At 62.8% G+C, this 13,198-nt stretch overlaps 12 non-coding genes across 12 annotated transcripts; all 12 read right to left on the bottom strand.

The window, feature by feature from the left end:
- Window positions 1–896: 896 nt before the first annotated feature.
- LOC141245976 (U1 spliceosomal RNA) lies at window positions 897–1,060 on the bottom strand. The gene has a single exon (XR_012309616.1). It is a non-coding gene; the product is annotated as a U1 spliceosomal RNA (small nuclear RNA).
- Window positions 1,061–1,975: 915 nt separating this feature from the next.
- LOC141245975 (U1 spliceosomal RNA) lies at window positions 1,976–2,139 on the bottom strand. The gene has a single exon (XR_012309615.1). It is a non-coding gene; the product is annotated as a U1 spliceosomal RNA (small nuclear RNA).
- A 915-nt stretch (window positions 2,140–3,054) lies between these two features.
- LOC141245974 (U1 spliceosomal RNA) lies at window positions 3,055–3,218 on the bottom strand. Its single transcript, XR_012309614.1, has one exon. It is a non-coding gene; the product is annotated as a U1 spliceosomal RNA (small nuclear RNA).
- A 915-nt stretch (window positions 3,219–4,133) lies between these two features.
- Window positions 4,134–4,297, bottom strand: LOC141245973 (U1 spliceosomal RNA). Its single transcript, XR_012309613.1, has one exon. It is a non-coding gene; the product is annotated as a U1 spliceosomal RNA (small nuclear RNA).
- Window positions 4,298–5,212: 915 nt separating this feature from the next.
- On the bottom strand, window positions 5,213–5,376 carry LOC141245971 (U1 spliceosomal RNA). Its single transcript, XR_012309611.1, has one exon. It is a non-coding gene; the product is annotated as a U1 spliceosomal RNA (small nuclear RNA).
- Window positions 5,377–6,291: 915 nt separating this feature from the next.
- LOC141245970 (U1 spliceosomal RNA) lies at window positions 6,292–6,455 on the bottom strand. Its single transcript, XR_012309610.1, has one exon. It is a non-coding gene; the product is annotated as a U1 spliceosomal RNA (small nuclear RNA).
- Window positions 6,456–7,368: 913 nt separating this feature from the next.
- Window positions 7,369–7,532, bottom strand: LOC141245969 (U1 spliceosomal RNA). The gene has a single exon (XR_012309609.1). It is a non-coding gene; the product is annotated as a U1 spliceosomal RNA (small nuclear RNA).
- A 915-nt stretch (window positions 7,533–8,447) lies between these two features.
- Window positions 8,448–8,611, bottom strand: LOC141245968 (U1 spliceosomal RNA). Its single transcript, XR_012309608.1, has one exon. It is a non-coding gene; the product is annotated as a U1 spliceosomal RNA (small nuclear RNA).
- A 918-nt stretch (window positions 8,612–9,529) lies between these two features.
- On the bottom strand, window positions 9,530–9,693 carry LOC141245999 (U1 spliceosomal RNA). Its single transcript, XR_012309639.1, has one exon. It is a non-coding gene; the product is annotated as a U1 spliceosomal RNA (small nuclear RNA).
- Window positions 9,694–10,606: 913 nt separating this feature from the next.
- LOC141246000 (U1 spliceosomal RNA) lies at window positions 10,607–10,769 on the bottom strand. Its single transcript, XR_012309640.1, has one exon. It is a non-coding gene; the product is annotated as a U1 spliceosomal RNA (small nuclear RNA).
- Window positions 10,770–11,678: 909 nt separating this feature from the next.
- Window positions 11,679–11,841, bottom strand: LOC141245998 (U1 spliceosomal RNA). Its single transcript, XR_012309638.1, has one exon. It is a non-coding gene; the product is annotated as a U1 spliceosomal RNA (small nuclear RNA).
- Window positions 11,842–12,756: 915 nt separating this feature from the next.
- On the bottom strand, window positions 12,757–12,920 carry LOC141245966 (U1 spliceosomal RNA). Its single transcript, XR_012309607.1, has one exon. It is a non-coding gene; the product is annotated as a U1 spliceosomal RNA (small nuclear RNA).
- Window positions 12,921–13,198: the final 278 nt, after the last annotated feature.

Genomic DNA, 13,198 nt, shown 5'->3' with positions numbered 1-13,198 from the left:
CGACGAGCGCCCCTCTGGCGCAGCCCCCCAGCATCGCGGAGTCTCGTGCACCAAAAGTAAGGGGTGGTGTGGCCCGGCGGCGCCTGCACGGACGCTCCCCGAGTGGGTGACGCCGGGCGCTCAAGGCGCAGCTGACGCCCCGTCCGTCCCCCAGAGGGCAGGCCGAGCTCAAGCGGAAAACCGTCCAAGATGCACAGCAGCAGCAGCCTGATCATTTGCATATAGGGGCGGCTGCTCCCAAGCACTACGTCGCTGCGGCCGGGAACAGGCAGGCAGCTAGAGCTCTGCAGCTGCCACCCTCTGCTGGCACCCTGTCGTGACTCACTCAGCTGCGGCCAGGAGGACGCACGGTGGAGGAGGCTCAAGGGCAGGCCCAGCAGCTGCTTCGGGTCGACCGACCGAACGGCAGACAGCTGTGCACCGGCGGGCCACTCACAACTCCAGCTCCGGCCGCGAGATGGGGACGCTGCAAGTGGCCACCCTTGAGCGTGCCTGCGCAGGAGGAGGCTTTCGGCCGCTCGCGCTCTCCCTGGAACACGGCGTTGCCTCGTGTGCTCCAAAGCATGCCTTTGGTTCGCTGCAAATCCAGCATGTTGGGGCGCTAGTCCCGACACCTGCAGAAGAGCAGAGGGAGCCATGTCGTCACCAAGTGAATGAGATGCAAACGAGCAGATCAATCCCCAGCAGCAGGCAGGGGGCGCCAAGTCCAACAAACAAAGCACAAAGCAAAGGCAAAAGGCCCCAAGCCAACAAAGAAGCAAGCAACTCGTCCCTTCTTAGCCAGGGCAGGGAGAAGGTGGCGGCGTAGGCCCACAAGGGGGAGCCAAAGGCCACGTCCACCTCTCCGAGCTTCTCATCATTCCCAAAGCACTGTTCTGTCATTGACTGGAGGAAATCAGGGGAAAGCGCGAACGCAGTCCCCCACTACCACAAATTATGCAGTCGAGTTTCCCGCATTTGGGGAAATCGCAGGGGTCAGCACACCCGGAGTGCAATGGATGAGCCTCACCCTGGGAGAACCACCTTAGTGATCATGGTATCTCCCCTGCCAGGTAAGTATGAGTCGGAGCCCGCCGGGCCGACGAGCGCCCCTCTGGCGCAGCCCCCCAGCATCGCGGAGTCTCGTGCACCAAAAGTAAGGGGTGGTGTGGCCCGGCGGCGCCTGCACGGACGCTCCCCGAGTGGGTGACGCCGGGCGCTCAAGGCGCAGCTGACGCCCCGTCCGTCCCCCAGAGGGCAGGCCGAGCTCAAGCGGAAAACCGTCCAAGATGCACAGCAGCAGCAGCCTGATCATTTGCATATAGGGGCGGCTGCTCCCAAGCACTACGTCGCTGCGGCCGGGAACAGGCAGGCAGCTAGAGCTCTGCAGCTGCCACCCTCTGCTGGCACCCTGTCGTGACTCACTCAGCTGCGGCCAGGAGGACGCACGGTGGAGGAGGCTCAAGGGCAGGCCCAGCAGCTGCTTCGGGTCGACCGACCGAACGGCAGACAGCTGTGCACCGGCGGGCCACTCACAACTCCAGCTCCGGCCGCGAGATGGGGACGCTGCAAGTGGCCACCCTTGAGCGTGCCTGCGCAGGAGGAGGCTTTCGGCCGCTCGCGCTCTCCCTGGAACACGGCGTTGCCTCGTGTGCTCCAAAGCATGCCTTTGGTTCGCTGCAAATCCAGCATGTTGGGGCGCTAGTCCCGACACCTGCAGAAGAGCAGAGGGAGCCATGTCGTCACCAAGTGAATGAGATGCAAACGAGCAGATCAATCCCCAGCAGCAGGCAGGGGGCGCCAAGTCCAACAAACAAAGCACAAAGCAAAGGCAAAAGGCCCCAAGCCAACAAAGAAGCAAGCAACTCGTCCCTTCTTAGCCAGGGCAGGGAGAAGGTGGCGGCGTAGGCCCACAAGGGGGAGCCAAAGGCCACGTCCACCTCTCCGAGCTTCTCATCATTCCCAAAGCACTGTTCTGTCATTGACTGGAGGAAATCAGGGGAAAGCGCGAACGCAGTCCCCCACTACCACAAATTATGCAGTCGAGTTTCCCGCATTTGGGGAAATCGCAGGGGTCAGCACACCCGGAGTGCAATGGATGAGCCTCACCCTGGGAGAACCACCTTAGTGATCATGGTATCTCCCCTGCCAGGTAAGTATGAGTCGGAGCCCGCCGGGCCGACGAGCGCCCCTCTGGCGCAGCCCCCCAGCATCGCGGAGTCTCGTGCACCAAAAGTAAGGGGTGGTGTGGCCCGGCGGCGCCTGCACGGACGCTCCCCGAGTGGGTGACGCCGGGCGCTCAAGGCGCAGCTGACGCCCCGTCCGTCCCCCAGAGGGCAGGCCGAGCTCAAGCGGAAAACCGTCCAAGATGCACAGCAGCAGCAGCCTGATCATTTGCATATAGGGGCGGCTGCTCCCAAGCACTACGTCGCTGCGGCCGGGAACAGGCAGGCAGCTAGAGCTCTGCAGCTGCCACCCTCTGCTGGCACCCTGTCGTGACTCACTCAGCTGCGGCCAGGAGGACGCACGGTGGAGGAGGCTCAAGGGCAGGCCCAGCAGCTGCTTCGGGTCGACCGACCGAACGGCAGACAGCTGTGCACCGGCGGGCCACTCACAACTCCAGCTCCGGCCGCGAGATGGGGACGCTGCAAGTGGCCACCCTTGAGCGTGCCTGCGCAGGAGGAGGCTTTCGGCCGCTCGCGCTCTCCCTGGAACACGGCGTTGCCTCGTGTGCTCCAAAGCATGCCTTTGGTTCGCTGCAAATCCAGCATGTTGGGGCGCTAGTCCCGACACCTGCAGAAGAGCAGAGGGAGCCATGTCGTCACCAAGTGAATGAGATGCAAACGAGCAGATCAATCCCCAGCAGCAGGCAGGGGGCGCCAAGTCCAACAAACAAAGCACAAAGCAAAGGCAAAAGGCCCCAAGCCAACAAAGAAGCAAGCAACTCGTCCCTTCTTAGCCAGGGCAGGGAGAAGGTGGCGGCGTAGGCCCACAAGGGGGAGCCAAAGGCCACGTCCACCTCTCCGAGCTTCTCATCATTCCCAAAGCACTGTTCTGTCATTGACTGGAGGAAATCAGGGGAAAGCGCGAACGCAGTCCCCCACTACCACAAATTATGCAGTCGAGTTTCCCGCATTTGGGGAAATCGCAGGGGTCAGCACACCCGGAGTGCAATGGATGAGCCTCACCCTGGGAGAACCACCTTAGTGATCATGGTATCTCCCCTGCCAGGTAAGTATGAGTCGGAGCCCGCCGGGCCGACGAGCGCCCCTCTGGCGCAGCCCCCCAGCATCGCGGAGTCTCGTGCACCAAAAGTAAGGGGTGGTGTGGCCCGGCGGCGCCTGCACGGACGCTCCCCGAGTGGGTGACGCCGGGCGCTCAAGGCGCAGCTGACGCCCCGTCCGTCCCCCAGAGGGCAGGCCGAGCTCAAGCGGAAAACCGTCCAAGATGCACAGCAGCAGCAGCCTGATCATTTGCATATAGGGGCGGCTGCTCCCAAGCACTACGTCGCTGCGGCCGGGAACAGGCAGGCAGCTAGAGCTCTGCAGCTGCCACCCTCTGCTGGCACCCTGTCGTGACTCACTCAGCTGCGGCCAGGAGGACGCACGGTGGAGGAGGCTCAAGGGCAGGCCCAGCAGCTGCTTCGGGTCGACCGACCGAACGGCAGACAGCTGTGCACCGGCGGGCCACTCACAACTCCAGCTCCGGCCGCGAGATGGGGACGCTGCAAGTGGCCACCCTTGAGCGTGCCTGCGCAGGAGGAGGCTTTCGGCCGCTCGCGCTCTCCCTGGAACACGGCGTTGCCTCGTGTGCTCCAAAGCATGCCTTTGGTTCGCTGCAAATCCAGCATGTTGGGGCGCTAGTCCCGACACCTGCAGAAGAGCAGAGGGAGCCATGTCGTCACCAAGTGAATGAGATGCAAACGAGCAGATCAATCCCCAGCAGCAGGCAGGGGGCGCCAAGTCCAACAAACAAAGCACAAAGCAAAGGCAAAAGGCCCCAAGCCAACAAAGAAGCAAGCAACTCGTCCCTTCTTAGCCAGGGCAGGGAGAAGGTGGCGGCGTAGGCCCACAAGGGGGAGCCAAAGGCCACGTCCACCTCTCCGAGCTTCTCATCATTCCCAAAGCACTGTTCTGTCATTGACTGGAGGAAATCAGGGGAAAGCGCGAACGCAGTCCCCCACTACCACAAATTATGCAGTCGAGTTTCCCGCATTTGGGGAAATCGCAGGGGTCAGCACACCCGGAGTGCAATGGATGAGCCTCACCCTGGGAGAACCACCTTAGTGATCATGGTATCTCCCCTGCCAGGTAAGTATGAGTCGGAGCCCGCCGGGCCGACGAGCGCCCCTCTGGCGCAGCCCCCCAGCATCGCGGAGTCTCGTGCACCAAAAGTAAGGGGTGGTGTGGCCCGGCGGCGCCTGCACGGACGCTCCCCGAGTGGGTGACGCCGGGCGCTCAAGGCGCAGCTGACGCCCCGTCCGTCCCCCAGAGGGCAGGCCGAGCTCAAGCGGAAAACCGTCCAAGATGCACAGCAGCAGCAGCCTGATCATTTGCATATAGGGGCGGCTGCTCCCAAGCACTACGTCGCTGCGGCCGGGAACAGGCAGGCAGCTAGAGCTCTGCAGCTGCCACCCTCTGCTGGCACCCTGTCGTGACTCACTCAGCTGCGGCCAGGAGGACGCACGGTGGAGGAGGCTCAAGGGCAGGCCCAGCAGCTGCTTCGGGTCGACCGACCGAACGGCAGACAGCTGTGCACCGGCGGGCCACTCACAACTCCAGCTCCGGCCGCGAGATGGGGACGCTGCAAGTGGCCACCCTTGAGCGTGCCTGCGCAGGAGGAGGCTTTCGGCCGCTCGCGCTCTCCCTGGAACACGGCGTTGCCTCGTGTGCTCCAAAGCATGCCTTTGGTTCGCTGCAAATCCAGCATGTTGGGGCGCTAGTCCCGACACCTGCAGAAGAGCAGAGGGAGCCATGTCGTCACCAAGTGAATGAGATGCAAACGAGCAGATCAATCCCCAGCAGCAGGCAGGGGGCGCCAAGTCCAACAAACAAAGCACAAAGCAAAGGCAAAAGGCCCCAAGCCAACAAAGAAGCAAGCAACTCGTCCCTTCTTAGCCAGGGCAGGGAGAAGGTGGCGGCGTAGGCCCACAAGGGGGAGCCAAAGGCCACGTCCACCTCTCCGAGCTTCTCATCATTCCCAAAGCACTGTTCTGTCATTGACTGGAGGAAATCAGGGGAAAGCGCGAACGCAGTCCCCCACTACCACAAATTATGCAGTCGAGTTTCCCGCATTTGGGGAAATCGCAGGGGTCAGCACACCCGGAGTGCAATGGATGAGCCTCACCCTGGGAGAACCACCTTAGTGATCATGGTATCTCCCCTGCCAGGTAAGTATGAGTCGGAGCCCGCCGGGCCGACGAGCGCCCCTCTGGCGCAGCCCCCCAGCATCGCGGAGTCTCGTGCACCAAAAGTAAGGGGTGGTGTGGCCCGGCGGCGCCTGCACGGACGCTCCCCGAGTGGGTGACGCCGGGCGCTCAAGGCGCAGCTGACGCCCCGTCCGTCCCCCAGAGGGCAGGCCGAGCTCAAGCGGAAAACCGTCCAAGATGCACAGCAGCAGCAGCCTGATCATTTGCATATAGGGGCGGCTGCTCCCAAGCACTACGTCGCTGCGGCCGGGAACAGGCAGGCAGCTAGAGCTCTGCAGCTGCCACCCTCTGCTGGCACCCTGTCGTGACTCACTCAGCTGCGGCCAGGAGGACGCACGGTGGAGGAGGCTCAAGGGCAGGCCCAGCAGCTGCTTCGGGTCGACCGACCGAACGGCAGACAGCTGTGCACCGGCGGGCCACTCACAACTCCAGCTCCGGCCGCGAGATGGGGACGCTGCAAGTGGCCACCCTTGAGCGTGCCTGCGCAGGAGGAGGCTTTCGGCCGCTCGCGCTCTCCCTGGAACACGGCGTTGCCTCGTGTGCTCCAAAGCATGCCTTTGGTTCGCTGCAAATCCAGCATGTTGGGGCGCTAGTCCCGACACCTGCAGAAGAGCAGAGGGAGCCATGTCGTCACCAAGTGAATGAGATGCAAACGAGCAGATCAATCCCCAGCAGCAGGCAGGGGGCGCCAAGTCCAACAAACAAAGCACAAAGCAAAGGCAAAAGGCCCCAAGCCAACAAAGAAGCAAGCAACTCGTCCCTTCTTAGCCAGGGCAGGGAGAAGGTGGCGGCGTAGGCCCACAAGGGGGAGCCAAAGGCCACGTCCACCTCTCCGAGCTTCTCATCATTCCCAAAGCACTGTTCTGTCATTGACTGGAGGAAATCAGGGGAAAGCGCGAACGCAGTCCCCCACTACCACAAATTATGCAGTCGAGTTTCCCGCATTTGGGGAAATCGCAGGGGTCAGCACACCCGGAGTGCAATGGATGAGCCTCACCCTGGGAGAACCACCTTAGTGATCATGGTATCTCCCCTGCCAGGTAAGTATGAGTCGGAGCCCGCCGGGCCGACGAGCGCCCCTCTGGCGCAGCCCCCCAGCATCGCGGAGTCTCGTGCACCAAAAGTAAGGGGTGGTGTGGCCCGGCGGCGCCTGCACGGACGCTCCCCGAGTGGGTGACGCCGGGCGCTCAAGGCGCAGCTGACGCCCCGTCCGTCCCCCAGAGGGCAGGCCGAGCTCAAGCGGAAAACCGTCCAAGATGCACAGCAGCAGCAGCCTGATCATTTGCATATAGGGGCGGCTGCTCCCAAGCACTACGTCGCTGCGGCCGGGAACAGGCAGGCAGCTAGAGCTCTGCAGCTGCCACCCTCTGCTGGCACCCTGTCGTGACTCACTCAGCTGCGGCCAGGAGGACGCACGGTGGAGGAGGCTCAAGGGCAGGCCCAGCAGCTGCTTCGGGTCGACCGACCGAACGGCAGACAGCTGTGCACCGGCGGGCCACTCACAACTCCAGCTCCGGCCGCGAGATGGGGACGCTGCAAGTGGCCACCCTTGAGCGTGCCTGCGCAGGAGGAGGCTTTCGGCCGCTCGCGCTCTCCTGGAACACGGCGTTGCCTCGTGTGCTCCAAAGCATGCCTTTGGTTCGCTGCAAATCCAGCATGTTGGGGCGCTAGTCCCGACACCTGCAGAAGAGCAGAGGGAGCCATGTCGTCACCAAGTGAATGAGATGCAAACGAGCAGATCAATCCCCAGCAGCAGGCAGGGGGCGCCAAGTCCAACAAACAAAGCACAAAGCAAAGGCAAAAGGCCCAAGCCAACAAAGAAGCAAGCAACTCGTCCCTTCTTAGCCAGGGCAGGGAGAAGGTGGCGGCGTAGGCCCACAAGGGGGAGCCAAAGGCCACGTCCACCTCTCCGAGCTTCTCATCATTCCCAAAGCACTGTTCTGTCATTGACTGGAGGAAATCAGGGGAAAGCGCGAACGCAGTCCCCCACTACCACAAATTATGCAGTCGAGTTTCCCGCATTTGGGGAAATCGCAGGGGTCAGCACACCCGGAGTGCAATGGATGAGCCTCACCCTGGGAGAACCACCTTAGTGATCATGGTATCTCCCCTGCCAGGTAAGTATGAGTCGGAGCCCGCCGGGCCGACGAGCGCCCCTCTGGCGCAGCCCCCCAGCATCGCGGAGTCTCGTGCACCAAAAGTAAGGGGTGGTGTGGCCCGGCGGCGCCTGCACGGACGCTCCCCGAGTGGGTGACGCCGGGCGCTCAAGGCGCAGCTGACGCCCCGGTCCGTCCCCCAGAGGGCAGGCCGAGCTCAAGCGGAAAACCGTCCAAGATGCACAGCAGCAGCAGCCTGATCATTTGCATATAGGGGCGGCTGCTCCCAAGCACTACGTCGCTGCGGCCGGGAACAGGCAGGCAGCTAGAGCTCTGCAGCTGCCACCCTCTGCTGGCACCCTGTCGTGACTCACTCAGCTGCGGCCAGGAGGACGCACGGTGGAGGAGGCTCAAGGGCAGGCCCAGCAGCTGCTTCGGGTCGACCGACCGAACGGCAGACAGCTGTGCACCGGCGGGCCACTCACAACTCCAGCTCCGGCCGCGAGATGGGGACGCTGCAAGTGGCCACCCTTGAGCGTGCCTGCGCAGGAGGAGGGCTTTCGGCCGCTCGCGCTCTCCCTGGAACACGGCGTTGCCTCGTGTGCTCCAAAGCATGCCTTTGGTTCGCTGCAAATCCAGCATGTTGGGGCGCTAGTCCCGACACCTGCAGAAGAGCAGAGGGAGCCATGTCGTCACAAGTGAATGAGATGCAAACGAGCAGATCAATCCCCAGCAGCAGGCAGGGGCGCCAAGTCCAACAAACAAAGCACAAAGCAAAGGCAAAAGGCCCCAAGCCAACAAAGAAGCAAGCAACTCGTCCCTTCTTAGCCAGGGCAGGGAGAAGGTGGCGGCGTAGGCCCACAAGGGGGAGCCAAAGGCCACGTCCACCTCTCCGAGCTTCTCATCATTCCCAAAGCACTGTTCTGTCATTGACTGGAGGAAATCAGGGGAAAGCGCGAACGCAGTCCCCCACTACCACAAATTATGCAGTCGAGTTTCCCGCATTTGGGGAAATCGCAGGGGTCAGCACACCCGGAGTGCAATGGATGAGCCTCACCCTGGGAGAACCACCTTAGTGATCATGGTATCTCCCCTGCCAGGTAAGTATGAGTCTGGAGCCCGCCGGGCCGACGAGCGCCCCTCTGGCGCAGCCCCCCAGCATCGCGGAGTCTCGTGCACCAAAAGTAAGGGGTGGTGTGGCCCGGCGGCGCCTGCACGGACGCTCCCCGAGTGGGTGACGCCGGGCGCTCAAGGCGCAGCTGACGCCCCGTCCGTCCCCCAGAGGCAGGCCGAGCTCAAGCGGAAAACCGTCCAAGATGCACAGCAGCAGCAGCCTGATCATTTGCATATAGGGGGCGGCTGCTCCCAAGCACTACGTCGCTGCGGCCGGGAACAGGCAGGCAGCTAGAGCTCTGCAGCTGCCACCCTCTGCTGGCACCCTGTCGTGACTCACTCAGCTGCGGCCAGGAGGACGCACGGTGGAGGAGGGCTCAAGGGCAGGCCCAGCAGCTGCTTCGGGTCGACCGACCGAACGGCAGACAGCTGTGCACCGGCGGGCCACTCACAACTCCAGCTCCGGCCGCGAGATGGGGACGCTGCAAGTGGCCCACCCTTGAGCGTGCCTGCGCAGGAGGAGGCTTTCGGCGCTCGCGCTCTCCCTGGAACACGGCGTTGCCTCGTGTGCTCCAAAGCATGCCTTTGGTTCGCTGCAAATCCAGCATGTTTGGGGCGCTAGTCCCGACACCTGCAGAAGAGCAGAGGGAGCCATGTCGTCACCAAGTGAATGAGATGCAAACGAGCAGATCAATTCCCCAGCAGCAGGCAGGGGGCGCCAAGTCCAACAAACAAAGCACAAAGCAAAGGCAAAAGGCCCCAAGCCAACAAAGAAGCAAGCAACTCGTCCCTTCTTAGCCAGGGCAGGGAGAAGGTGGCGGCGTAGGCCCACAAGGGGGAGCCAAAGGCCACGTCCACCTCTCCGAGCTTCTCATCATTCCAAAGCACTGTTCTGTCATTGACTGGAGGAAATCAGGGGAAAGCGCGAACGCAGTCCCCCACTACCACAAATTATGCAGTCGAGTTTCCCGCATTTGGGGAAATCGCAGGGGTCAGCACACCCGGAGTGCAAATGGATGAGCCTCACCCTGGGAGAACCACCTTAGTGATCATGGATCTCCCCTGCCAGGTAAGTATGAGTTGGAGCCCGCCGGGCCGACGAGCGCCCCTCTGGCGCAGCCCCCCAGCATCGCGGAGTCTCGTGCACCAAAAGTAAGGGGTGGTGTGGCCCGGCGGCGCCTGCCACGGACGCTCCGAGTGGGTGACGCCGGGCGCTCAAGGCGCAGCTGACGCCCCGTCGTCCCCAGAGGGCAGCCGAGCTCAAGCGGAAAACCGTCCAAGATGCACAGCAGCAGCAGCCTGATCATTTGCATATAGGGGCGGCTGCTCCCAAGCACTACGTCGCTGCGGCCGGGAACAGGCAGGCAGCTAGAGCTCTGCAGCTGCCACCCTCTGCTGGCACCCTGTCGTGACTCACTCAGCTGCGGCCAGGAGGACGCACGGTGGAGGAGGCTCAAGGGCAGGCCCAGCAGCTGGCTTCGGGTCGACCGACCGAACGGCAGACAGCTGTGCACCGGCGGGCCACTCACAACTCCAGCTCCGGCCGCGAGATGGGGACGCTGCAAGTGGCCACCCTTGAGCGTGCCTGCGCAGGAGGAGGCTTTCGGCCGCTCTCGCTCTCTCCCTGGAACACGGCGTTGCCTCGTGTGCTCCAAAGCATGCCTTTGGTTCGCTGCTAATCCAGCATGTTGGGGCGCTAGTCCCGACACCTGCAGAATAGCAGAGGGAGCCATGTCGTCACCAAGTGAATGAGATGCAAACGAGCAGATCAATCCCCAGCAGCAGGCAGGGGGCGCCAAGTTCCAACAAACAAAGGCACAAAGCAAAGGCAAAAGGCCCCAAGCCAACAAGAGAGCAAGCAACTCGTCCCTTCTTAGCCAGGGCAGGGAGAGGTGGCGGCGTAGGCCCACAAGGGGGAGCCAAAGGCCACGTCCACCTCTCCGAGCTTCTCATCATCCCAAAGCACTGTTCTGTCATTGACTGGAGGAATCAGGGGAAAGCGCGAACGCAGTCCCCCACTACCACAATTATGCAGTCGAGTTTCCCGCATTTGGGGAAATGCAGGGGTCAGCACACCCGGAGTGCAATGGATGAGCCTCACCCTGGGAGAACCACCTTAGTGATCATGGTATCTCCCCTGCCCAGGTAAGTATGAGTTGGAGCCCGCCGGGCCGACGAGCGCCCCTCTGGCGCAGCCCCCAGCATCGCGGAGTCTCGTGCACCAAAAGTAAGGGGTGGTGTGGCCCGGCGGCGCCTGCAGGACGCTCCCCGAGTGGGTGACGCCGGGCGCTCAAGGCGCAGCTGACGCCCGTCCGTCCCCCAGAGGGCAGGCCGGAGCTCAAGCGGAAAACCGTCCAAGATGCACAGCAGCAGCAGCCTGATCATTTGCATATAGGGGTGGCTGCTCCCAAGCACTACGTCGCTGCGGCCGGGAACAGGCAGGCAGCTAGAGCTCTGCAGCTGCCACCCTCTGCTGGGCACCCTGTCTGTGACTCACTCAGCTGCGGCCAGGAGGACGCACGGTGGAGGAGGCTCAAGGGCAGGCCCAGCAGCTGCTTCGGGTCGACCGACCGAACGGCAGACAGCTGTGCACCGGCGGGCCACTCACAACTCCAGCTCCGGCCGCGAGATGGGGACGCTGCAAGTGGCCACCCTTGAGCGTGCCTGCGCCAGGAGGAGGCTTTCGGGCGCTCTCGCTCTCCCTGGAACACGGCGTTGCTCGTGTGCTCCAAAGCATGCTTTGGTTCGCTGCAATCCAGCATGTTGGGGCGCTAGTCCCGACACCTGCAGAAGAGCAGAGGGAGCCATGTCGTCACCAAGTGAATGAGATGCAAACTAGCAGATCAATCCCCAGCAGCAGGCAGGGGGCGCCAGTCCAACAAACAAAGCACAAAGCAAAGGCAAAAGGCCCCAAGCCAAAAAAGAAGCAAGCAACTCGTCCCTTCTTAGCCCAGGGCAGGGAGAAGGTGGCGGCGTAGCCACAGGGGGAGCCAAGGCCACGTCCACCTCTCCGAGCTTCTCATCATTCCCAAAGCACTGTTCTGTCATTGACTGGAGGAAATCAGGGGAAAGCGCGAACGCAGTCCCCCCTACCACAAATTATGCAGTCGAGTTTCCCCGCATTTGGGGAAATCGCAGGGGTCAGCACACCAGAGTGCAATGGATGAGCCTCACCCTGGGAGAACCACCTTAGTGATCATGGTATCTCCCCTGCCAGGTAAGTATGAGTCGGAGCCCGCCGGGCCGACGAGCGCCCCTCTGGCGCAGCCCCCCAGCACGCGGAGTCTCGTGCACCAAAGTAAGGGGTGGTGTGGCCCGGCGGCGCCTGCACGGACGCTCCCCGAGTGGTGAGCCGGGGCGCTCAAGGCGCAGCTGACGCCCGTCCGTCCCCAGAGGGCAGGCCGGGCTCAAGCGAAAACCGTCCAAGATGCACAGCAGCAGCAGCCTGATCATTTGCATTTAGGGGCGGCTGCTCCCAAGCACTACGTCGCTGCGGCCGGGAACAGGCAGGCAGCTAGAGCTCTGCAGCTGCCACCCTCTTGCTGGCACCCTGTCGTGACTCACTCAGCTGCGGCCAGGAGGACGCACGGTGGAGGAGGCTCAAGGCAGGCCCCAGCAGCTGCTTCGGGTCGACCGACCGAACGGCAGACAGCTGTGCACCGGCGGGCCACTCACAACTCCAGCTCCGGCCGCGAGATGGGGACGCTGCAAGTGGCCACCCTTGAGCGTGCCGTGCCTGCGCAGGAGGAGGCTTTCGGCCGCTCGCGCTCTCCCTGGAACACGGCGTTGCCTCGTGTGCTCCAAAGCATGCCTTTGGTTCGCTGCAAATCCAGCATGTTGGGGCGCTAGTCCCGACACCTGCAGAAGAGCAGAGGGAGCCATGTCGTCACCAAGTGAATGAGATGCAAACGAGCAGATCAATCCCCAGCAGCAGGCAGGGGGCGCCAAGTCCAACAAACAAAGCACAAAGCAAAGGCAAAAGGCCCCAAGCCAACAAAGAAGCAAGCAACTCGTCCCTTCTTAGCCAGGGCAGGGAGAAGGTGGCGGCGTAGGCCCACAAGGGGGAGCCAAAGGCCACGTCCACCTCTCCGAGCTTCTCATCATTCCCAAAGCACTGTTCTGTCATTGACTGGAGGAAATCAGGGGAAAGCGCGAACGCAGTCCCCCACTACCACAAATTATGCAGTCGAGTTTCCCGCATTTGGGGAAATCGCAGGGGTCAGCACACCCGGAGTGCAATGGATGAGCCTCACCCTGGGAGAACCACCTTAGTGATCATGGTATCTCCCCTGCCAGGTAAGTATGAGTTGGAGCCCGCCGGGCTGACGAGCGCCCCTCTGGCGCAGCCCCCCAGCATCGCGGAGTCTCGTGCACCAAAAGTAAGGGGTGGTGTGGCCCGGCGGCGCCTGCACGGACGCTCCCCGAGTGGGTGACGCCGGGCGCTCAAGGCGCAGCTGACGCCCCGTCCGTCCCCCAGAGGGCAGGCCGAGCTCAAGCGGAAAACCGTCCAAGATGCACAGCAGCAGCAGCCTGATCATTTGCATATAGGGGCGGCTGCTCCCAAGCACTACGTCGCTGCGGC

The sequence above is a fragment of the Phyllobates terribilis genome, unplaced genomic scaffold, assembly GCF_046119375.1.
Source record: "Phyllobates terribilis strain yellow unplaced genomic scaffold, ASM4611937v1 Scaffold_2316__1_contigs__length_142825, whole genome shotgun sequence".
NCBI lineage: Eukaryota > Metazoa > Chordata > Amphibia > Anura > Dendrobatidae > Phyllobates > Phyllobates terribilis.
Note: the sequence above shows the minus strand (reverse complement) of the source record. Positions and strands in the feature narration are given on the sequence as shown.